This window comes from Mytilus galloprovincialis, chromosome 6, assembly GCF_965363235.1.
Source record: "Mytilus galloprovincialis chromosome 6, xbMytGall1.hap1.1, whole genome shotgun sequence".
Lineage (NCBI taxonomy): Eukaryota > Metazoa > Mollusca > Bivalvia > Mytilida > Mytilidae > Mytilus > Mytilus galloprovincialis.
Window position 1 is genome coordinate 41,724,132 of NC_134843.1, and position 17,861 is coordinate 41,741,992.

Sequence of the window (17,861 nt, forward strand, 5' to 3'; positions counted from 1 at the left end):
GTGCGATTTTGGCACGAAATGTAAATCTCAATTTCTCGTTAATTCATATTTATTTCATTTAAATAAGCCATTAATCAAACGGAGTTTAATTGAAAGTGCATCTTGCGGAATGAAAGATTGCAGATTTACGGGGCCACAGACTTCTTTATTTGACGCATCTTTTGGTCATTTATTGAAAGGAAATATCATAATTTTAAGAATATTTAGAAGTATACATGTATTGTGTGTAGACTCTGGCGATCAATTGGTACAGAATTTCAGATTTTATCAATATTTAAAAGAAGTATTCATGTATTTGATGTAGAATGTGGTCATCAATTGATAGAGATTTTCAGAATTTTCAAAATGTATAGAAGTATACATGTATTTGGTGTAGATTTTGGTCATCAACAGTTGATTACAAATGTATGTTTAATATGTTCATTTTTTTTTATGATAGTCCAATGCCTGGACTTATTTCAATAAAATAAATTTCTACTCAACTGATATAAAATTTCATAATTTTAAACATGTATAGAAGTGGTGTAGACCTTGTTTAATTGATAGAGAATTTCAGAATTTTAATACTGGATACTGAGAAGTATTTCTGTATTTGGTGTATGTATAGAAGTTAACATGTATTTTGTATTAACTTTGGTCATCAATTGAAAGAGATTTTCAAAACTTTCAGAATGTATGTATACATGTATTTGGTGTAGACTTTGGTCATCAATTAAAAGAGAATTTCAGAATTTTAGGAATATGTAGAAGTAAAATACATGTTTTTGGTGCAGACTTTGGTCAATAATTGACAGAGAATTTCAGAAATTTAACAATATTAAGCAGTGTTCATGTACTTGGTGTAGATTTTGGTCATCAAATGATAGAGAATTCCAGAATTTTAAGAATGTAACGAAGTAAACATGTATTTTGTGTACATATTATAAAACTAATAATCATTGATAGTGACAGCTCGATAAAGCACATGTCCAAATTTTGACAATGTCTGGAACAGGTAACAGACTTGTTAAAAAAGTCAGAATAGCAGAACTAAATAATGACATATCATTTACGAAATCAAACCCTTTTGAAAAAACTATTGTTTAACTTTACATACGTGTTGTAAATTAGAACGTTAAAGCATGCTATGCAAAGGTAAATAAATCATTTCAAAATGGTTCCATAAAACGGTCCAGACAACAGGGGAGGTTACCCATTTCAAAGTTTTCTTTGATCGTTCAAAATTGAAGTCGAGAGACAAATATACATATCGGCGTGAGGTGTTTGTCTAAGATGTTTACTTCTTGTTTCATTTAACTCTTGCGTAACACTCTAGATTCGAATATGAACACCAGCAAAGAGGTTTCAAAAGAAAATTTAATATGAATGAACTCAAAAATAGGCGCTTTATAAATATCACTTGCATAAATATAAACACAAAAAAATCTGGGAACGAATCTTCTCATCAAACACTTGCGGATTTCAAAAATATTTTTATAAATATCAGGATATGTGGGGTAATGTCGATAATGTGGTCTTCAACAATGAAAAATTGTCTATACAATAGTTATGTCACAGGAATAGAAGAGTTGGAACTATATTTTACTGCCACTATCCAAGATCTGCTGTAATTTCAAAGTTCACAAAGGAAAAAAAACCCAAAACTTTAAGATATAACAAACAGTACTTATCAGCGAGGTTTCTCCTTTCAGGGTAAGAATACAAACAATTAATAACAAGAAATGTGTCCATAGCACACGGATGCCCCACTCGCACTATAATTTTCTATGTTCAGTGGACCGTGAAATTAGGGTCAAAACTTTAATTTGGCATAAAAATTAGAAAGATCATATCATGGGGAACATGTGTACTAAGTTTCAAGTGGATTGGACTTCAACTTCATAAAAAACTACCTTGACCAAAAACTTTCACCTGAAGTGGGCCGAACGGACGCACGAACGAACGGATGGACGGAGGCACAGACCAGAAAACATAATGCCCCTCTACTATCGTAGGTGGGGCATAAAAACAACGCATACAATTAAAATTCAGAACAGGAGAAGCACTTAACTGTATTTGTCGATTTAATAAATAAAAAAAAGTATAACTGTTTAAATAATTTTAAAATGCCGTCCTACTTTCTAATATCGGTGGCCGAACTTCATGATTTCATATAGCAATGTCATGAAGAGCAAGACGACAAAAAGTGACAAAAATCCCCCCAAAAAACAAAATTTACCAAATTTCTTAAAAATAAAATAAAAGTGATATTTGACGACACGGCGTTATAAGATGAGTAAAGGAACGCTTTACTCGTGATGTAATTAGAGATGTTCCGTGTGCATCTGAAGGTGTATGAATTTTCAGCACCTGTGTAAAATACCGTACACCTCTGATTACATCAAGATAACTAATATCATTCCATGTAATAGACGTTTAACGCAACGACACAAGAATTTTAAAGTTGAAATAGAACATATATTACTTGTTTGTTTTTTCATTCCAAAAAGATTATCATTTATAATGCTTTTATGACAATGTTCATGTTCTTGAAGAAAGTTTCAAGGAGATTTTGTGATGAATTATCATAACAAGGTAATTTTGGAAAGCATTTTCAATTACACTAAGTGCTATGTCAATAATTTCAACTGTACACACTTCAGACTGTCAATATTTGTTTACTTTTAAAAAAATAAAAAGACATTTTTACTTCATGTTCGACATTGTAATTACAAAATTGATTCGAAAACTTGAGCTTAGATCAAAAAGGTTACCTTAATAAGGAATTCCAAAAATTTTCAATGGGAAAAATAATTCAGGTAACTCTAACTTACATGATTTTGGACATTGCAGAAATGATACAAAATTGCTTATAAACACTTTTTTTATATATTTTTTTTTAATTTTTCTGATGAGCGCGGTGCTGGTGAGATTTTCTTTATGCTAGCATTCCAGGCGATCAGTTTTGAATTTTTATAACTGAAAAATTAAAGAAAACTAAACAGCTCACAAAATTTATGAAATATCTGAAACCATTTTTACAGAAAGAAACAATTCTAAAACCAGTACCGTATTGAGTAATGGGACTCATAAGGACAGTTTAGGTTTTTTTTTTCGTAAGTTCTAGTTTTTTGTTTGGGGAGCGGGTTTTCTGGTTTGTACGTCCGTCCGAAAATGTTAAATTTACAAATAAAAAATATTAAAAGTACTAGCACTTACTTGTATGTAAGACTAATAGAATATGGTTTGATTGTCAATTAGGCAACCTTCCGTCTGAGACCAAATGGCGAGGAAGATTAGCATTGAGCAAAATATTACACCGCATAGCATGCTCGAAATGACAAATGTAAATTAATTCTGTTAAAAAGGGCTCCAGATCTGAGAGTACTCGCAGTTCCTGAAAGCTAGTTAAAAGCCAACACCAACTAATAAAAAATATTTATCTAAAAAGCTATTGGTTATATAGACATTCGTACATTTTGTTATTCTTCGTTTCAATGTCATTTTTTTTCAATATAGAAATGAAACAACTAAAATTATAAAGATTAAGACTCGATACTGTTCTTACCTTCAACAATTCAGTTCCCGATTTTATGACAAAGTTTTGAATTCTTTGTGTAATTTCAACCTAAGATCCAATCTTCCCATGATCCCTTTATTCGATACAAATAAGTCAATGCATAACAATAATTGAAAGCCAATTAGTCCCCACAATAGGTAGCAGTTTGTATATTATACGTATTTGTTTTTGTGATATAAACAAATGCATAATAATAGGTTAGCGTTAGGAAATAGATCAATTTTATGTAGGTAAAATCCAATACCTTTGTTGTCTTTAATTTACAAACCAAAATGTGTCAAGTTTCTAAGGGCACTGGGTAAAAAGGCCGCTATTTACAAGGTAAACATAACACATAAAATTTAAAGTAATTTTAAAATTAATTTAATTACAGAGTTAATTTTGGCAGTCGCGCGGGAAAATATCTTGCACATTTCAATTAATTTTGGCAGTAAATTCGTTTTATATCAACCGGATATTTTCTTTGAATGCAAATGCACCCTGCAAATTCCTAGATGATGCAGTGTGGCACCGTTAAAGTCCACAATTCCTCTAAAGTCCACAACAAATCTCCGCATTTTGATTATCCGACTTTTCCTAGCTATTATGATATTCATCGCCTCGAGCAACAAATGCATCTGAAGAAGTATATCTCTTCCGTTTATTACTCATTTATGTGTTTATGGATGAATATCCAAGGGGTTGATCTTTATTAAAAGTATATCGGACCTCGCAAACTTCAAAATAAGGTTCTCGGTCATAAAACTTTACTCAGTTCTCGAAGTAAAAAATCTTTCATCGAAACGCCAAATCTAGTAATCTAATTGGTTGATTTCTGAGTTGACTGCGATAACCGTACTCGACATTTTTATGACTGTAGGGCAAGGTACAACAGCATAAGCACTGTTTTCTGTTATATGATCTCTTTCTTAGTGTTTCGTGAGAGTTTTCTAATGTATATTCACAGCATACCTGTTCACAATTATAGGACATCTCTCTCGCAAGCAAATAGACCCTTAATGTAAAATATAAGGGCACACACAACATTTTATTTTACATTATCAGGCTCATTTTCAAATCCATAACATGAATTCTAAAAAGCTTGAAAGTATTGATCAGCTGCAGTGCCTCAACTTAGAGACTACGACCCATTGCTGTATCCGCGTTGCTTGCATTTTTGCAAGACAACTTTGAATGTAAATGGCTGATCTTTTCAATTTTGGTTCTAATTATAGCAACGGAAAAATGGATCTTAACAGAAATTATTACCTTAAAATGAAATATTGTAGATGGTCGTGTACTTTATCTAAATCTTGAAAGCATTTGATGCAAATACTTTTTGTTTAAAGTTACAATCTGGCTTTAGGACAGCTGTGTAAAATGCAACTAAATTAAGGTAAAGAGGTAAACTAAATCATATTTATCACGTACAATGTGTTTTCAGGTAATTCAAGTGGCAATGTGTTCTCCCGGAATTCAAATATCGATAGGTTCTCCCGGAATTCAATTTATCCATATGTTTTCTCAGTATTCAAATATCAAAGTGTTCTTTTAGAATTCAGATAACAAAACCTGTTCTCTCTGAATTCAAATAAATGTATTCAAATATCAATGTGGTCTCCCAGAATTCAAATATCAAAGTGTTCTCACTGAATTCAAATATCAATGTGTTCTCCCAGAATTTAAAAGTTAAAAACTTACCCAGCAGAAAATTATACTCCTTTCACCTCAAGTGTCAAACATCTTTTTAATCTCTATATTTTTGACAGTTTGTGTCGTGTTAATTATTTTATTTTAACCTTGTATTGAAAAAACTTTGGGTTGAGTTTTGCACACCTTGTACCTACCATGTTCAGTCGACCAATAATTAGAATTTGAAACAATATTATTATTTCAGTAACGATAAGAGTCACTTGGATTTTAAAATATTTGTAATGACATATATATTCAAGTTATAAAATTATGTAAATTGACTCAGAGAAATAGGATTTCAATTGCTACAATTATTGTCTCGCCAAGGTTTTCCTTTTGTTATATTTTCGGTGTCAATAGCTTTAAAATGTTGATTTTTGGATTTCCGATAACTACTCAATCAAAGATTTAATAGTATTCGTCATTGCCAAACTAATATTTTTTATTCATTTTATATTTCTTTGTCGGAGTTGACGATTGCTTTGCACTTCTGATTTAATATCGGATACTTGTTACTTTTTTATTCATTGATTTTCTTTGTTCAATTCAAAATTATTGATACTGTGAAAAAGATATTGTATCTTCCCTATAACGAATTTATTATGTACTGACACTGCATGTCTACTAACAATTCATTCACTTTTGGTCTCTTTATATTCGAGAAACCGATTTAGCCAATTTCACTATTTATCTTTACAAGTATGCCCAATTAGTTTTTGATATTAATGTAAGTATGTCTTTAACTGTACGAAGGCGTCTTTAAATTGGAAAAAAAATCAGTTTATGTTTAATCAAATTGCAAATTTTAAGCATTAAAGAAAGAGATCCTACACATCATATACTGCAGATAATAAAATTATGTTTGGAATTTGCTGTTAATTTACACTAAAATAAAATCCAAGACGATTAAAAATTGTTGTGAACATGAAATTGACAGGATTCTCTTGAGGTTACTTTATGTATATGGAACCGTCGTATAATCTAACTTTTAAGGGAAATAGACAAGAAAATATCTATACATACCATACATAGTTTAGTCAGATTACATGTAGCTTGTTAAAAATACATCAGATTATTTTAGTAAAATTTGAATAAAACGATTGAAAAAATTGTTAGTTCATTTATTAACCTTCAAGTCTATCTTGATTTGATATACTCAATACATTTGAATTAAAAGAAACAACGATTCTATTTGAAATTTTGACTTGTTTAAAAAAGAGTTATATAGAATGAAATTCAAAACAGTGTGGCTGTGGCCATTGATTGACACATTAAATTCATCCATTGACTGGGATAATTTACGTGAACGTTTGTCTGTAACGACCACTGTTCACGACGTACCTACGATAGACATTTAAACTGTGGGGTCACCAAAGGTTTCTTAACGCCTTTAATTATAAAATAATTCAAAAAATTAATCAGGAATAACTTTTATGTTTTGATTTATATAATTGATATAAATCAAAACATCGTGTTATTTCTGATTAGTTTTTCGAATTACTTTATTAAGGTGTTGAGAACCTTTGGTGACCCCATAGTTTAGGTGTCTTTAAAAAGTACATAGTGAGCAGTAGTTGCTACATACAAACGTTGACTAAATTGTCCCAGTCAATGGATGAATTTAATGTGTCAATCAATGGCCACAGCCACACTGTTTTGAATTTCATTCTATATCCAGCAAAGAATTTTAAGTTGAGGGCTGTTTTAAAAAAAAAATCACATCTTGTCTAAACGAGAGGCTACTTGAGCTAGTTCTTCAAATAGACCATCATCCCGAACATGCATGAACTATTTGCCACTGGACGTTTAGCAACCAACAATCAATCAATTAAATATACCATTTTTATAGTGGTGATGAGTTAATTCTATTGCTGCTCGCTCACGTATTATAGCTAACGTCCTTTATTATTTAAATGAATTGGTTCAATTTGAAGAATCAAACTTTGAGAGAAGGAGTTCATCAAACAACGCATAACTGATCAAACGTATTGAAAATAATAGTATGAACGAAAATCGACATATTTGCGAACTAAGCATTGTTTCCAACTTCGATAAATTTGTCTTTTGCGTATTCTAAATTTACACCAGTAAAATGTAACCTATTGAAAAATTATGATTTGCCCTTTAATACCTTTACTACTGAAAAATAAGCCATATTTTACGTTGACCATTACAATTTTTTTAGTCTTTGAGCGCTAGACGTGTTTATAATCTAAAAAATGCAATTTTAGAAATTTCATCAATAAAAATATATTGCATTTTTACGCTTTGAAACATTGTTCTCTACGTTGCAACAATAATTACCATCTTATGTATATTCCTACTCACAAGTACAATAAATGCATAATAATTATTGAATTATGAAGTTGACAGTTGACAGTTGTCAAAAGAGAAAGAAGGAAAATAATTGCACCTACCTCGAACATACCCAAGGATCTTATTTTTCAATTTGGCAATTTTCCTTCATAATAAAAATATTACATCTATATATTTCAGATAAATTTCTTGAGGTATCAATAAACCATATCAGATAAAATCTTCAATCGATTTAATGGAACACGAAAATTTCATTAAATCTCATAGTAATACCTTAAAACGTTATTGTTTATTGATTATTGGTATGAATTAAACTAGGTTTTAGAAGAAAGAGTTAGTTATGTTACACAAATGTTGACTTTGACAGGTATATATTATTAAGTAACTTTTAACGTGACTTTTGATATACATGAAGGTATTGGATATTACCTACCTTATCAAAAATGACAGGAAAATTTGATAAACAATAATTAAAGACGGTGTCAAAGGCACTCGTATATACAGAACGTCTCAGGAAATATTTGTCGGTCCTCTTTTTCTTGAAAACTTTTACTTATTTCATTTTGAATTTTTGAGTTGCTGTGCCAATGTTCAATTCATTTAATTGCAAAGCGAGGTTGTATACGGATATGTTAGGCAGTTATGTTATCACATTTTTATTCTGATAGAAAGTAATGGTACATAATATGCACGTAGAAAATCCAAGATACAAGTACACATTGATCATGATGTATAATCTTGTGTTTTTGGCAATTCTGATAAAAGAGTTATTTCTTGCTTGAAAAAATGGGCTTTTACGAAGAAAGAAAAAAACACTTGTCGTTTAGTTGATCGTATTTGTAAGCTGAATTGATATGTGTACCCTTACTATCACGATAACACTTGTGATATGTGACCCATAGCTTCGTTTGTGTAAGCAGGATAAAAAAATAATCTTTCTAGAACATGAAAAAAATAGAACTTGGGAATAGATTATCCTTTTTTAACATTATTTAATAGCATGCTTAAATGTTTTATTGAGATAATTGACAAGAGCAGTTTTAAAATAAAAATAAAGGCAACAGTGTTTACTTACATTATCTTTCTAATCTTGGACTGGCACTTTTTCTTCACATATAGAATAAGCGTCAAGGGGGTACCCAGTCGACGTCGCTCTTGATTAGCTGATGAAATACTCCTACACTTTTTCCCAAGTTTTATTACTTCTTTTGAATCTATATCTTCACTACGTCCCACTTCAGATATAGTTTCAAAGTCGATTGTATTTTGAGAGCGTTTACAATGTCTATCCATAATATCAGAGTTTTGCACAGTCGTCTGTAAGGGTAACGATTTGCTAGCGTCATCTTTTATTTTTGTCCCCCTTTCTTGATCCTGAGCTTTCTGGTTGTCGTTTGTAACACATGGTACATCCGAAAAAATATCTAAGACTTGCTCATTGGATAAAATTGGGTTATGACATTTCAAATCCTGAGAATTTGACATATTATTCGTACATGCAGAACTGAATAAAATTGTTTGTGGTTTTTTAACTAACTGTACAATTCCATGGTCATTTTCGGTATTCTTTGTGTCTGAGGAACAGACGGAGTTAAAATCATGTGTTTCAGATTTATCTGAGGCAATAGCTTTATTTTTGTACAAATTTTTGCCGGGAAAGTTTTCTTGTATTTGCGACGATTCCATTGTATAATCATTAGGATGATAAGATGTTTCAGAATTTGGGTTTAGTTCTGTGCTCTTATATTCGCAACTATCAATTTCATTCTTGTCGAGTTTGTTTTCTTTTTCAGAACTATCAGTTATTGTATAAATAGATTTTTCTGTACATGTTTCTTTTGAACTGTTCATGTGGGGATTGTCTGTATCCTGCATGTTTGTTATTGCAAAATTTCTGGAAGACGTTAAACTTTGATTATGGTCTGTTTGGTCAAAAGTTGTGGTATCAGGAACATTAGGTAGATTATTTCCGTTGGCTTTCTCAGTTTCTGAAATTGGTAGAGTAGAGGTTGATTTGGTTTTGTCACCAAGAGATTGACATTCATCGGATTTATTATCAACTTCATTGACTTCTGCTTCCAAAACAATTGGTACAACACTATTTTTGCAGCAAACTGAACTTGTACAGATAGAATTATCCCAACAACTGGCATTTGATTCCAAATGATTATGAGTATCAGATTGCGGCATTCCCTCTGTATTTCTGATATCTCCAATTTGATTAACACTGTTCTTGCAGCAAATCAAACTTTTACAATTAGAATCGTCACAGAAATCGGATTGACTATCCAGTTTATCAAGATTATCGAATTTTGACAAACTTCTCTTATTCTCTTGTACCGGATGCACACTAGCTTTGCAACAAACTGAGGTCAAACAATCAGGATGATTAAGAAGAGAGGAATTTTGTTTGTTCAACTCATTCAGACTATCAAAGTGTGGTGAGTGTTTACTTTCTTCTATAGGATGAACACTATTGATGCAGCAGACACAACTAGAACAATCATAATTGTCTGCATTAAACGTTTTGTAAAATGCAGGACAGCTTCGACTTCGCCTCGACAGTTCTTCATGTTTTGCAGGTGATGGACTAACGCAGTTCCGTTTTCTAATGATAATATTCCGAAGTCTACTTCTACCTTTTCGTTCTTGCTTAGGTTTTATGACATTCGTGGTCTGTTCGTTTAATTCACTGTTTGTGGTTTCGATTTGATTCTCAGATTCACTGTCTTGTTGTTGTTTATCCAGACTGTCCAAATTGCTGCTATACGATGTCTTGTCAGAAAGTTGCCAAAATGTTCCAGTAGATTTGGTATGAAATTTGCTCTTTATATCTTTTTCATCTTTTTCGTCTGTATTTATTTCATGACTATCTAACTCTCGGGGACTTTTGTTTGTTTGAACATGGCAATCAACATTGTGAACATAAACTCGTTCTCTAAACTTCTGTTCATCTTGTTCGGAATCGTATGGAACATATCGTAAATCCTGTTGAGATGAAGATTGTGACGTGTTATGATATTCCATATTTATATTGTTTTTGGTACTTTGAAGATTATTTTCATCCATGTTTTCATCACATGAATTATAATTACTGTGTGTAGATGGTTTCATTTGATTTTGTGATGTTTGGTGTCCAGTCCTGTCAGGTTGGGGACTAGTATTGTCATATTGGTCGTAAGATTGTGAATGTTCCTCGATAATCTCTGTATTACTATTACTATTTACCAAGCTACCATTACAAGTCTCTAAATTTTGTGAAGCAACAACAGATTGAACATAGATAGTTTTAGAGTTGTTTGGGGTCAAAATCGAGGCTTCATGATTTCCATTCTCAAAGGAATCCGTTTTCGAGGACAAACTGTGAGTTTTCTGTATATTTGAACGATATGTAATATCATTTTGAATGTCAAATGAATATTGCTGAGGAGAACTGCCATGAAGATGATCACTACTTTCTAAAATGCCATCCTTAGTATATAATTTTTCTACTATATCCATTGACCGAACATACATTTGTTGATGTGTATCTGTGTTTAAAAACGACGTTGATTGATCATGTTTGGTATTCTCACAGTCCTCAGTATTCAGGGAGTTGATTTCGGTATTAATATTTGAACAATGTTTACTATCGTATTGATTATCAGATTGTGATTTTTGTAGATCATTTTCTTCCAATTTTTCTTTATCATTTTTAGTATATGTTAAGCTTCCATCGATATTCTCTAAATGTTTTGCTGTACTCCCAGACCGAGCATTACTTTGATGAGGGGTATCTGTGTTTAAAAACGATGTTTCTTTGTAATGTTTAATATTCTCAGAGTCATCAGTGTTCTGGAACCTAATTTCGGTATTAATATTTGAATAATGTGTGCTTTCATATTGGTTAACAGATTGGGATTTTTGTAGATCGGTTTCTTCGATATTTTTTGGATTATTTTTACTATTTATCAAGCTGTCATTGATTGTCGTCTCTTCATATTCTGTTCTAGCTTCAGATTGTGCATACATTTCTTTGGAGGTATCTGTGTTCGAAAACGATGTTTCATTCGTATTTTTTGAATGATCAAAGTCATCATTTTCCAATGACCTTATTTCTGTTATGTTAAATTTGGAAAATAGAGTACCGCTATCTTGGTTGTCAGATTGTGATTGCTGTGGAGCACCTTCTTCAAAATTTATTGTTTCATATTCGCTATTTATAAAGCTGCCATCGTTAGTCTCTAAATTTTCTGTAGTTATCCAAGGTTGAACATCAATTTGCTTAGAAGTATCTGTATCAAAAACTGAGGTTTCATTAGCAAGTTTTAAATTATCAAGGTCATGGACATTTTGGGACCCAATGTCGGCAGTTATTATATTTGAACGATCAGCATTTCGAACATGTTTCGCAGATGAAGGTCGTTTATAAAATTGCTCTATTCTGTCATTGTGCATATTACTGTGCTTTAGATTTTTAATTTTTCTATACATTTTATCTTTATGACTAATAGGTTCAGCTGATTTCGGGCGTCTATAGAGTCGTTCTATTTTATCAATATCTTTAGTACCTGTATAGCTTAAATTAAAATCTTCTTCTGTGTCATTATCTCTACTAGATGAATAATTTACACGCGTATTAGCACTATGATCTGGATCAGCCAGATCACAACTAAACTTTGCATGTGCATCTTGATGTCTCAACATATCCAGCTCAGGAGAGGGCGCACTTGGAACGTTTATTTCTTCGTCATTCAATGCCATGGCGAATAAGCAAAGTACACTGGCAGTATTTCGTAATCCTTTATATATAGCACATCATTCCTTTTATTTGTATGGCTTATGGCATCAAGACTATGCCCAAAAGATAGTTATATCTGATTGAACATTTTTCCCACAAGGGTTATCACCGTACAAATTTATAAATCCCTTTCAGTTAAGAAAAAGGGCTTACCACGTATGACATCCAATATCTCGAACAAAAACATAAGGAATAGCACTGATTACAATCCTGATTTTTTTAGGTTCTTCCCATAGCATATTACAGTCAAATATTTTGGCCACGAGCATCACTGAAGAGACATGTATTGTCGAAATGCGCATCTGGTGCAAGAAAATTGGTACCGTTAATTTTATTATAAGTGATATGCCTTGAAACTGTGTTATCGTTAATCGCAAATCAAACACATGGTATTCTTTTTATAGCTTTATAAATCCGATTACTAGTAATCCAAAACATAAAATCTGCTTTCCAACTTTTGATCTGTTTATGTCATACATCAATACATTTCCCTCAATGTACTGAACCTCAGTATTTCTACGTTTGAACACAGTATATGCTTATCCAAATCAAAGAGGTTGTTATTTTTTGCGCAGACCACTGTTTCCGTGTTTCCATTTTTCGCTTGTCAAACTAAATGCATGTTTCGAAATAAAAAACATGTAATCGGGAAAGGCGAAATGTTTCCCTCTTTTTTTTAAACCTCAGTAGCTAACAGTTTCAGCTAATTATATGCTTATCCAAATGAATTTTTCCGCGCAGACGACTGTTTCCATGTTTACATTTTGCACTTGTCAAACTAAAGTGCATGTTTCGAATAAAAAGATTTGTAATTGAGAAAGGCAAAATGTCTATCTTAGGGAGTTCAATTATGAAATATCTTTTTGTTTTATTTAAATTGCTGAAATGAATACAAGATGATCGGACCAAAGGAAGGCACGGTCGCGTGTGGCGAGCACTGTTGGTCGAGTGACTCCATTCAACAACGGTGATCCAACTCATATCCAATCACATTAAATTAAAGTTGGGTTAATTAGGATCAATTGTTTTTCTTCAGTTTAATCATTTGTATTAAATGATATTTAATATAAATAACTGGTTTACGTTGTCAGTTAAAAAGATAGCATAACCTCTTTCCACGCGAGATATTAAATGCAATGGTTCGTTTATAATCTAGCTTTGTTATAATGTAACATATTTTGGCAAACTATGAAACACCTTCAGCATTATAGTCATACATAAAGAATAGATGTCAGCCATAAAAAGTTTATATTATAACAGTTACGTATATTGAAAGCTGGTCTGTGTAATAACCATGACTACCAGTGTATGTGGTACACACTGAAGTAGGCCTAGGGTTATAAGATCTTTATTTTTTCATTGCGTATTTTTTTTAATGTCTGTGTCATACAATGTACTTTATGCTATATACACTCACACTATTTTGCATTAACAAAATAACCGTTTTAACTGAAATGAACACACATAAGTAGTGGACATATCTGGAAAATCAGAAGGAAATAGATTACGTGTTTAAACAAATAATAACATGTATAAAAACAATCGTATTTAATATTGGTTGTTTGTAGATAGAATTTTGATTCTAATATATATTGTAACCTGTTACTTTTCCATTTCATAATTGGTGAAAATTATAAGTTCAAACAGAACTGTGAAAGGGGCTCATTTCATTACGCATTGAACTTGTGTTTCATATTTTCAAAAGGCCAAACATTAAAACTAATAAAAATTTTAAGACTTTGCACTGAGTTTATGAAAAACCGGTATTTTATCTGTATGTGGAATCGTAAATAAAATAATCGTTTGAAATATTTACCTTTTATGTTTTTTATATTTCGATTAAAAGTTTCATTTTCAACAACTTTTACATTTTTATCTCTCCAGAACTATTACCATCTGAATGCGAGAAACCGCTGACGGATGCAGCATAGTCATTTTAGCCAATTAAATATTGTTTTCTTTATCAATTACATTTTACTTTCCTTTTAGAAAATTAAGTAACGAAAGTCATCAATACATGCTAGAATGGGGAACATGAAGCAAACTCGACATCTAGGATGACATAATGTGCTCTGTAAAATGGAGTACACTCTTGCTTCGTCCGGGCCCAAAAAGTTAGAATAATTTTACTGCAAAATATCTTTCAAACTATGTATACGTATTGTCAAATCGTGTAAATATTACATTTTTTTTATTCTAAATGTTGATAAATCAAATATGAATTTGTAATTGCTAGATTCTTTACTCCACTGAGATAAACTCATCACAGGTATCAGGGTCACAATTTTGTATGCTATAAGTGCGTTTCATCTACAAAAGACTCATGCATTAGTGACGCACGAATACAAAAAGCCAAATATACCATTAAGTTCAAGAGCATTCAGGACAAAAAATTCCGAAAGGTTTTGACCAATAAAGCTACGGTAATCTCTTCCAGGCGCAGAAAATCCTTAGTGTCTCGAATAAATCAATATGTGGACGAATTAAAGGACAAGATGGTTTAAAGATCATTGTTCAGTGTATATTTTCGTCATACTTTAAAACATACAGCCAATTTCATGGAGTTAAAACACTGTAAAAAATTTAAAAAAGATATAAAACATTTTCTTCATAGATATTTTTATGTTCAAATTATGCAATCGTTAATGAGGGTGGTTTATAACGACATTGACTGCCCACAAATTCGATATGATTATTTGCTTCAATCTGCAAATTTTAAGACAGATTGGAAATTAATGAGTATTAATATATAACTTTATTTTCCAAAGTCATAACAACTATAGGCATACAACATATAGACTACATAAAGTATACATAGATAGCAGAAGGTAATGTGTGAAACATATTACATCATGTTAGATCTTAATTTTTGTGCACGAAACTATAAATTTACCCAAATTACATAATTCTCTAGGATTATTAGAACTCATTAATTGTATATATTTATACATAGAAGGTTTTCTCCAATAATATGGTTTTATAAAATAAGATCTAAGACCTTGATAAGTAGGACATTTTAAAATAAAATGCATCTCATCTTCAATGTCATTTTTACAAAAACTACATAGTCTATTACTTCTTCGAATTGCAGAATAGCGACCACATTCTATAGCTAAATCATGACTAATAAGTCTTATTTTGGTAATACATGTCTTATAAATAACTGGTATTGGTTTACATAAATAATTTTGTAAACAAAAGTTTTGAACGATATATCTGTAACTTGTACATTTAACTAAATTATTCATTTGGCTGTCAAAATCTTGCTTCAGACAATCAAACAGGCGTTTTTTAATTATCAAGTAAAAACTACTGGAGAGTTTACTATCTAATAATAAACCTTGATTATACCAAATATCACCTAAACCTATACTGAGCAACTCATTTTTAATAAAATACAACCAATTTGTCTTATTATTTGGACATTTTTGTAAATCGTCATATAAAAAACAGTAACAGTTTTTCAAAATACAGTTTGTAGTACATAACAGCTTAAACCAGTATTTAAAAATGCGACATTTTCTGGTGTGCAATAATGGCAGTCTACCTAGCTCATAGTACATCATGACATTACTAGTAGAGCTTTTTCACTTTCATAATATTTTTACAATAAGAGTAAGACTGTTTTGTTGTTGTCCATTCGTTTGATGTGTTTTATTATTTCATTTTGTCATTTGATTAGGGACTTTCCGTTTTGAATTTTCCTCGGAGTTCAGTTTTTTGTGATTTTACTTTTTATTTGAATAAGGAAAATAGTAAGTACTTAATTGGATCATACAGACTGTTCTAACAAATACCAACTATTTGCTTTTGTTCGAATCAATTTTTTTTTTTATCTTGTAGTCATTCAAGGGGAGATAGTATTTTTTTTATATAAAGGAATGTTAATAAATTTGTCATTGTTTACTTGTAGCACCAATTGTTCTCTTTTTTGCTAAAGCATACCGTAAAATCTATCTTATCATATGTTATTTTAAAATTCTGTCTAATTGATTTCTGTAACCGATGCATAGTTTGGCAATTGTGTACGACTTGTAGATTGCAAAATAGCACGGTGATCCATACCTTTTATTATGTTTTTGGAAGAAAATCATGGTTTAATCTACATTTTGGTAAAGTTCATTTTTTATTAAAAAAAAAATCTATATGAGAAAATATATGCCGATGATCCATCTGAAACATATTATAACTAAGTTAATTTCAACAACGATCAATGTCAGAAGAATTCACAACATTATGTGTCTTTTTGTAATTCGGTAAAATATCTTGTCTTTCCTTTGTTTCTGTTAGCATAATTCAGAAAAGATGATATGTGTGACAAATATATAGTTTAAAGTTTATATCGCAATAAACATTTGAAATGAATTGGTATTTTCATTGACGTAATATTTCATAAGTATTGACTTTTCAATTCAAGGACTATCCCTAAAGATTCTCACTCGTCATGTATCTTTGTTTATCTTTTTCATAAACATGTATGTTTTCGTTTTAACTAGGATATTAAAAAAGTAAAAGTATCATTCAGTCATATATTTACAAAGTGAAATATTGGCAATGAAGGTCCCTTAAAGTTATAAATGCCAATGTGAAGTTTACATGTATGCTTAACTAGAAGCTCTCTTATAGTCAGCTGTTTCTGATTAATTTTAAAATCTTTCACTTGGGTAAAACAACGACACAAACTATCAAAAGACATTTATTATGTTTATAATGCTAACATTATGAGTATCACCTTTAAAAAGAGACAAGTGGCGGATTCAGGGGGCACAGATGGCGATTTGTATACAATTTTTGACAATGACGCCCCCGTTTTCTAAATTCAAGGCTCCACCGTCAATCTCTAAACCGTCTATTGTTAAAAGAAAAAGTAAATACATTCAACTGATTCTGTCAAAGATCTGTCATTCACTTGAACACATAATTTAATTTTGCCAATAAGAAATATAACAAAGAGTTTGCACATTACACAACGCTGGTGCAGTTTTTGATTTTGGACAGCCTGGGCACATAATTAATTTTTAAGATCTAAAGTTTTTATTAAGCTAGATTAGTTGACTAAATTTAACAGCATTTAGGTATATGAGGTAAGAATTGAAATAGGCAAAGTGAAAAACAAAACGCTCTTTTGCATAGTTATCAATCTGGTCCAAATGTGCTATTGAGGCTACACGGTCAGTAATGGACGAATTGTTAAATGTGCAGAATGCATGTATATGCCACGGGTCTTGAACGTGGTCTAATGATAACAGTGATTATGTTACAAAAAATATTGAACAAAAGCAAAATCATTAACATAGAAGAAATCTGTTAAACGTTGTGACAATTTTCGTGGAAATCAGGACAAGTATGAATTATTGGGTAAATATGTATTGTAATAATTAGTAGTTTTTGTATAAAATGGGCGCATTATGTTAAAAAAAAACTCATGACAAAGGAAGTTTAACGACCTTGACTGGCTATACACCCCTCGCACGGTCAATAACTGATGATGATGGGATTGTTAATAACGACCTTGACTGGCCCTCATACGGTCGT